At 49.4% G+C, this 7,619-nt stretch overlaps 1 long non-coding RNA gene across 2 annotated transcripts; it reads left to right on the top strand.

The window, feature by feature from the left end:
- Nucleotides 1–7,284, top strand: LOC121020625 (uncharacterized). Of its 2 annotated transcripts, XR_005786260.1 has the most exons (6): nucleotides 1–417; nucleotides 1,610–1,664; nucleotides 2,011–2,179; nucleotides 4,286–4,387; nucleotides 6,025–6,156; nucleotides 6,933–7,284. It is a non-coding gene; the product is annotated as an uncharacterized LOC121020625 (long non-coding RNA). The 2 variants fall into 2 exon arrangements; XR_005786252.1 differs by lacking the exons at nucleotides 1–417; nucleotides 1,610–1,664 and having other exon boundaries at nucleotides 1,698–2,179.
- The last annotated feature ends 335 nt before the right edge of the window (nucleotides 7,285–7,619 follow it).

The following is a 7,619-nucleotide window of genomic DNA, read 5'->3' as shown; positions in this document are numbered from 1 at the left end:
CCATGGAGCCGTCTTCTCCTTGTCCCTTCCTCACTCATCGTTCGGGGCATCTGCGGCCCGGACACATGTCCTCTGCAGCCAAGCTGCCTGAGACCTGCTCTCCTTACAAAAGAATCCGTTTCCACTAAACCCCTGAGCGTTTCACATGTCGTCATTAGAAAGCCTCTTGTTTACTCATCTTCTTTAGTTTATTTGCCCAGTCCACAAAAATATTTGGTCGGCGTGACTTCCTGTAACCAAATGTGGGTGCCCAGCCGAAAGGTATCAAGCCGCCTGTACTTTGATGAGGCTGTGGCTGGGGCCGACCGCCATTTTGAAACAAGCACAGACCACAAGAATGCTGGGCAGGGCCTACCCCCTGCAACTGTAACCAGATTTCAGCGCCGTGGGACCCATGAATCACAGGCGTCTGGAGAGGTGAAGAGGATGAACCCCTGGTGCCAGTGAAAGCCCTGGCTCCTGTGAGGTGGAGGGGGGGAGCAGAGGAAAGAGAATCTGAAATGCGCCAGCATCCCCTCACTGCAGAGGCTACTCACAGGGTGTAAAACTTCAAGTGGAAACATAGAATAGGCGTTTGCATTTGACAGGAAAGGTTTGACTTTACCTCAGAGTTCTAGCTCTACGCGCTATAGGGCTCTACGGGCCCGCGCTCTCTCTCTCTCTCTCTCTCTCTCTCTCTCTCTCTGTCTCTCTCCCTTTCATTCTCTCCCAGAGCCCCACACTTAGGGCCTTGAACGATATTCGAAAACAGACTCCCTACACCCTTAATTGTATGGGAATGCAGCGGGCCAGAGGAGAGCCCGCCTGCAAGTCTGGAACAAGATAACCCTGTTTAAAGAATGTCAGTAAACACCTCTGAGAAACAGCCTCCCTTGGAAAGGCAATGGCGAAGGAAGAGATTTTTCCAGGCCTCCATTCCAGGAAGCTCGTGGGACAAAGAGATTTCCCTGAAAGAACCCCACGGATGTGACTGCGGCTCCTCTCTCGGTTCCTGCGTCCCCGGGGTGTTCAGAGCAGCGGGAGATGGGGGCCCGTCTGGGGAGAGGGAGGTCTTGCGGGTGAGGAGTTTTAACAACTGAAATGCAGAGACAAGCATCAGAAGGACTCATCTATTCCCCCTTGAGCAAAATCAACTGAGGGAGAAGGAAGAAAGGGAGTGGGGGGAGCCTTCCAAGTCGAATGAGTCGCTGAGTTAAATTACAGGGGCCTGGGAGGGATGATTAACAACCCTCATGGTTTTCTGCTTCACAGCCATTACTCACCCCAAACCTGGGGCTTCTCGGTTACATAGCCCAGCGCAGGCCGACCATTTTTTCCATTGACTGAAAACACATTCTGACTGAAAACAAACTTTGGATCCCCGAGGCTTGGCAGGCCCTGGGTCCTTCTCCATATTTAATCAACGGGAAGCTAAACACTTTCAATCTGTGATGGCTCATTTGGACGGGGTCTCGGGGCTTTTGCTTGGTGCCAGATATAATAACTCTCCTCTCTCTTTTCTAAGGCCTATTTTATAATTTTGCTGTTTTTCAATGTCAAGCCCATCTTTTGAAGAATTTTTATTGGATTTCCTGCTAGACTTCAATGAGGATTTTTCTTGCTTTGGCAGAAGTATCAAGCAGAACAGGGGAAAAACTCAATCATCGTCTTGGAGAGTCGCGATGGTGCGTGGGGGGGGGGGGCGGGTGGTCCTTTGTCTGCTCACACACAAACAGTTTTCTAGAAGGCTAGAGGCCCAGTGGCCAGCTTTGGGAAGTCCTCTGACTTTGATTCATGGGGTGACAATTGACAGGCAAGGCAGATGGATGTCAAAAGAAGGGAAGCTGGGACAGGAAAAAGGGGAAGTGGGAAGTGAGCCTTGAGTGTGAGAGAGAGCCCAAGGGCGGGTGGGTATATTCGAGTCAATGTCTGCCACGCGAGGCCCCGCACCACCGTGCACACTCAGCCGTGCCCGTTCACAAGGGCTGCTGGGACGCTGAGGAAATGGTCAGGCAGACTCTTACCCAACAGCATGACCCCCTCAGAGCTGCGGATACCCCAAGAATGGACAGGAAGGGCTCCATCCCGGAGGCTCCTGGTTTACCAGCCACAGCGACGGTCTCTGCTCCTGCTCCCAGGCAACATTCAGATCTTCAGTGTTTCTTCACAGAGATTATTCCCCAGAGGAAGCAGCTTGCCAGTGAGTGACAGCTTTGTTTGCTCATGTTTTCCTCTCTTCCCAGAGTCAACTTTCAGAATATACCAGGATGTTCCCTCTTACTCCTGGACTTTCTTTTCTTGTACCCTATTCCTTTTTATCTTATTTTATTTCATTTTATTGTATTTGGCGAGGTGGGGGGGGGGGGTCTCTACAGAGGATTATCCAGAGAAGAGAAGTGGTTCTTTGTCCAACAGCAAACGAGGAAAAGAGAGAGCCTTTTGATACTCTCTTTTCATGTTTCACTTTTTGTGACTTTTGATGTAGAGATGTTACATAACCACACTTCACATCTCCCTCTATTAGCCTCATGTTTGACAGTTCATCTTCACATGACTCATCTTCTTATTCCCATAACAACCCTCCGAGAGACAGGGCAGGTATCACAATTGTCATTTCTGAGGTAAACCAACACAAGTGACAGAGACCACATGACTTGCCAGAGTCCTGAGGGTAGTGAAGCGGCCAAACCAAAGTGTGAGCCGAGCTGAGCACTATTTTCTACTTTACCACAAACTGTATATGTTGAGGTCATGATCTCACAGTTTGTGGGTTCGAGCCCCGCGTCGGGCTCTGTGCTGATGGCTCAGAGCCTGGAGCCTGTTTGGGATTTTGTGTCTCCCTCTCTCTCTCTCTCTCTGCCCCTCCCCTATTCGCACTGTATCTCTCTCTCTCTCTCTCTCTCAAAAATAAAAAGTAAACATTAAAAAAAAAATGGGCAAAGGTCCCCTATGTCAACTCCCTGTCTCAGAGTACATTGAGAGTTGAGATGTCCATGGCAATTTTCACCACATCCACAGACCGCAGAACAATTTAACTTCAGGCCAGACTGCAAGACCAGGCTTCCAGGGCACCTAAGCCCCTCCTCGTACCTTCCATTTCCAGTCAGAGAAAGTTCACAAAAAGGTCAGGTCAACAAAAGTTCTTATGGAATACCCACTCAGAGCCCAGCAGTGGACTGGTCAATGCAAAGAAAAGATATTATCCCTGCTTCTGAGAAGTTTACAGTCCAGATGATGAGATGAGACACACATAGTATCCCAGGATGTCAGAACCGCAAAAGGACCTTAGCGGTCACCCATCCAAGTCCCTCGTTTACCAGCGAGGAGATGGGACAGTCCAGAGAAACAGTGAGTCAATAAGGACAATTCTGAACAGTATTTAAGTTGATGCTACAGAGAGCAGTGGGGGAAGCCAGTCAGAGGAAGCAAAGTGGCCAGGGACATGTTCTAGGAGAACACAAAACTTGATCTCGTCCCCGGAGTGTACGTAGAACTGAACGGATGGACAGGGAGAGAAGGGCCACCAAAGCAAAAGGGAGAAGGGGAATCTGAGTCCCGTGTGTTCCTGGGACCATACGGGGGCCAGAGTTTAGAGATGGAGCTGGAGGAAAGGGGCGGGAGGGGAAGGATAGGTAGGAATCAAGCCTGCAAACCTGGCTGACACCAGCCGGTGAGAGACCTTAGGCAGTCAGGAAGACCGTGCACATGACACTGGTGAGAGGTCTCATGAAGGTCAGGGTAAGCCTAAAGGCTCTTGCTGAGCAGCGAAGCCCTACTCATGTAATTTTCTAACCTTCATACCCACACCTAACAACCCAGCTGAATTAACCCAACGGACAGAGATCCAATTTGTGCTATACTTTGAGTCTGGAGAGAGTAGGGACCCACCCTACTCTGCCATGGGTGGGAGGCAGGTCATCCTGCCTCCCCAGCGACCCTCTTCATTCCTAAAGCCACCACCTCCGTGGTCCCTGGGAGCTCCCCAGCTCCCAGCGCCTGGCCCATGGCTATTCAGGAGGTCCTGGGCATAGGCTAAAAAAGCAAAGAATAAAGAAGCAAAGAAGAGGGAGACTATCTCAGAATACGAAGAGCTCATATCTGATGATGGGAAATTAGAGCAAAACCCTCTCCAGGATATCAGAGAAACTCCGAGAAAATCGACAACTGGCGCAATTTTCTCTAGCCCCTGGGGATCCTGGGGGCGTTGTGAAAGCTGGAAAGGGACTTCTCCTGTGTCCCTGTCGCCCTGCTGCACCCCTGTTGCTGGAGCATCTCCACCAACCTTTGTTCCTTTTTGCATTCCAAGCCTGTTCCTCAGTTTACCCGTGTTCACCTAAAAAAAAAACAAAAACAAGAAAATCAGCCCTCTTCCTTCTTAACGGAGCCTGAGATAAAGACAAGTCAGAAGGTAAGAACCAAAACACTTCCGGGGGAGGGCGTGGGTGCTGTTGCAATAATACTAATAGTGACCACAATAATGTCATTGTGACTCTGCCTCCGAACACAAAGCCTGTCTGCCCTCATGAACAGACCTTTGTTCTTCCAGCAGCTTCCATCTGAAGGGGAAGCACATCTTCCTGAAGGTTACATCAGCAACCAGCCTTCCATCTTCCTGTCCTAAAGAATCCCTGAAACTACTCTGAACATCAGTGCCCCAGGTTTACTAAAGCCTAAGAAACCTTTTCCTGACAGGCTTGCCTCGGAGAAGAAGGGCCAGCCCCAACTACTCTCATTTCCTACTCAAGGGCACCAGGAACAAAACTTGCCCACCCAGCCCGGCAGACGGACCGCCTTGCCCATGGAGACCCGCCCATCAGCTCTGATCTGTCCTGGGAAATTCATATTCCACATCCCTTGATTATGAGCAATCAACACCTTTACGTTTTCCTCAGGCCAGGCCGTCTCCAAACATGATCCCCGCAGCCCCAAATGACACCCACCACACCCCAGGGCACGCGGGGGGCGAGCCGGGGGTCCTTACCTCTCGCCACCTTCCCACTCTGGACTGTTCTCTGTGCCCCTCACGGTTGCCACAGGTCTCCCAGACGCGCTCTGCCATTTGAGGCAAGGAAGCACGCTATGGTATTCCATAAATTACTTGGCAAGAGTGGATGACAAAAACAAAATGTAATTCAGATTAAAGTCACCCTCCAGCTGAAATGATAGTTTATTAAATAAACGGCAGTGCTGCCAATCAACCTTGCTGGTAACCGGGCCCCTTAGATTAATCTTTCTGGGGCTGATTTAGGATCCACCTGGGCCCTCTGAGAAGATTCTCCCATCATTTCCTCCCCATCTCTCTGGATCAGGCTGCTGGGCTTGGCGCAGTTGACAAATTCCCCAAGTAATCCCTCAAAAGATTGGAGAAATGCTCCGAACGCGCCATTAAATTTATTTTCCATGCTTTAAGAGACCCAAAACTATGTCCAATAAATAAGTGTTCCCTGTGATTTACTGAAATGCTCCTCTGATTTAAAGTTATAGGGGGGAAAATATGGAGCCCCTGGGAGCCCAGGACCAGCCTTGCAAGTGAGACCAGATGTGAGATTTTTTGCCCGGGGAGGGCGGAGGAAGGGGGGGCGGGGAATCGGCCCAACTGGTGGAGGTTTGAAAGCGACAATGTCCGAACCCCGCTTCTCGGCTTTAACATAAAAGGTCCCCAGTTGAGCATTCTTTCTCACAAAATTTATTGTGGTTGTAGTTAGAGGGGGAACCATCAAAAGAATAATTCTGGCCCTTGTTTTGCAGAGCTCTTTTGATAAATATGATACTTAGAAATATGCCTCCCACTAGACAGAAAAGCCATATAGTTAAAATGAAGTAATCTGTCAGTAAACTCGCTAGAATCAAAGCCAAAATGAAACCTGTAAAAGGAGAAGGAGAGGGGAAAAAAAAAAAAAAAAAAACTCCACTTAGAAACGCTTGAGTCAAGCAGGGGAGAAGGTGGAGATTAAGAATTGTCCTTTATTCAGATATTTTTATCTACGGAGTTAAAAGCGGAGATTTATTTTTAAAGGGGGCTATTTCTGTTCCAATCTCCAACAGATGGGCCTGTGTTCCTGCCTCTCTCCAGCAGCCCCGGCTCAGCGAAAACAGCTTCTCTTGCGAGCTGAAACTTACCCAAACGAACCAGGAATAAAAACTTTTAGAAGCAAACGTAACCTTTGGAGCTGCTTGGTAAATATTGGGTCTGTTTACTACAGAGGCCCAGATGTGCCAAAACCAGCAAACAAACAGGAAGGCGGGAAACGGCCAATGTGCAGACTAAACTGTATATGAATATGTGTCATACGTACGTTGCATATGTGTGCGTGTGGGTATATCCGTGGTCATTCTCAAAGGCTAAGAAATGTCCCCGTGGGAAGTGTCATTGTCAATGGATTGTTCCAAGTAGTCGATCTTCAGGATCTACTCCCCTAAGAGTGTCCCATCCACCTGATAAATCACCTATTTGGACAATGCCTGTTTCATGGTCAGTGATGAAAGATATTTGGGGTAACTCCCTTGGTGAAATTAGCCCCAATTTCTTATTGGGTTTCTTATTCTTCTTACTCTATCCCTGAACCAAAAGAAATTCCACTCCAAGGCTCCGTAGGTTCTTGGGTGAGGCACTTTGGAAACCTTCCAAGGTGGTCAGGCCATTACAGGAAAAACGTTCTCCTCCTCACCAAGCAGCAGCCGCTGGGCGGGGCAGCCCTCCCAAGGCCTCGTCCCAGGAAAAGCCTCCTTTTGTTGTGTCTGCTTCCTGTCCCCAGAACAATGCCCGAGGCAGCCAGCCTTAGAGAATAGGAAGTCCCCACCACTCCCAAGCCAGGATGGGATGCAGGGAGACCTACCTGCCTTTTGTCCTGTGTCCCGCATTTACCCCAACCAACCGCAGGAGAGAAAGATCCCTGGTGTATACACAGCCCAGGACAAATGACAACATTCAAATTCTCCATTCCCTCCACCAGCATTTGTACCCTCTTGACGTGTGCCTACAATGAACGTGGGAGAAGAGAGGAGAGAGCCAAGGTGTCATGGAAGGGATTTTAGACATCAGAGGACTCCAGGTCTGATCCCAGCTCCGCCAGTGGGCCATCAGTATGACCTGAGACCAAGGCTTCCCCTCCCAGACCCCCATTTCTTTATCTCAGTGGTGAAAGGTTGAACCAAATGACCTCCTGTCCTCTGACTCTTAGGGAGCTTCGTCTTTCCGTGGCACCCATGCTGGTCTGGACAGAACTGGAGGGTGTAGAGTTTGAGCAGCACCTGTGTTTACACTGTACAATCTGCAGTTTACTGTAATAAAATCATTTAATACACTCATAATTTTTTTGGCAAGGGGTTGTGTTTATGGTGAGCAAGACGGAGAGGGAATGATTGACTACCACTGATTAAAACGATAAATCAAAAACAAAGGAGGGAGGACTCGAAGAGCACAAAGCCACAGGCAAATCCATCCAATTTAAGTCTCAAGTTCTGTGCCTTTGTGGGAACAACTGCGTCTGATGATGAGCCAGCCCTGGAGGTGCCCCCCCCAACCCAGCGCCCGCGGCTGGGGTGGGGGGTGGGCGAGGTGGAGGCGGGGATTCCTACAGCTCCACTCCCCAGGGTTTTATCCTCTTTGGGTAGAAAAATAAGGAAATGGTTTGACAAGA

The sequence above is a fragment of the Herpailurus yagouaroundi genome, unplaced genomic scaffold (genome assembly GCF_014898765.1).
Source record: "Herpailurus yagouaroundi ecotype Mexico unplaced genomic scaffold, PumYag 28, whole genome shotgun sequence".
NCBI classification, from domain to species: domain Eukaryota; kingdom Metazoa; phylum Chordata; class Mammalia; order Carnivora; family Felidae; genus Herpailurus; species Herpailurus yagouaroundi.
The sequence above is the reverse complement of the archived record's forward strand: the minus strand, read 5'-3'. Positions and strand labels throughout refer to the sequence as shown.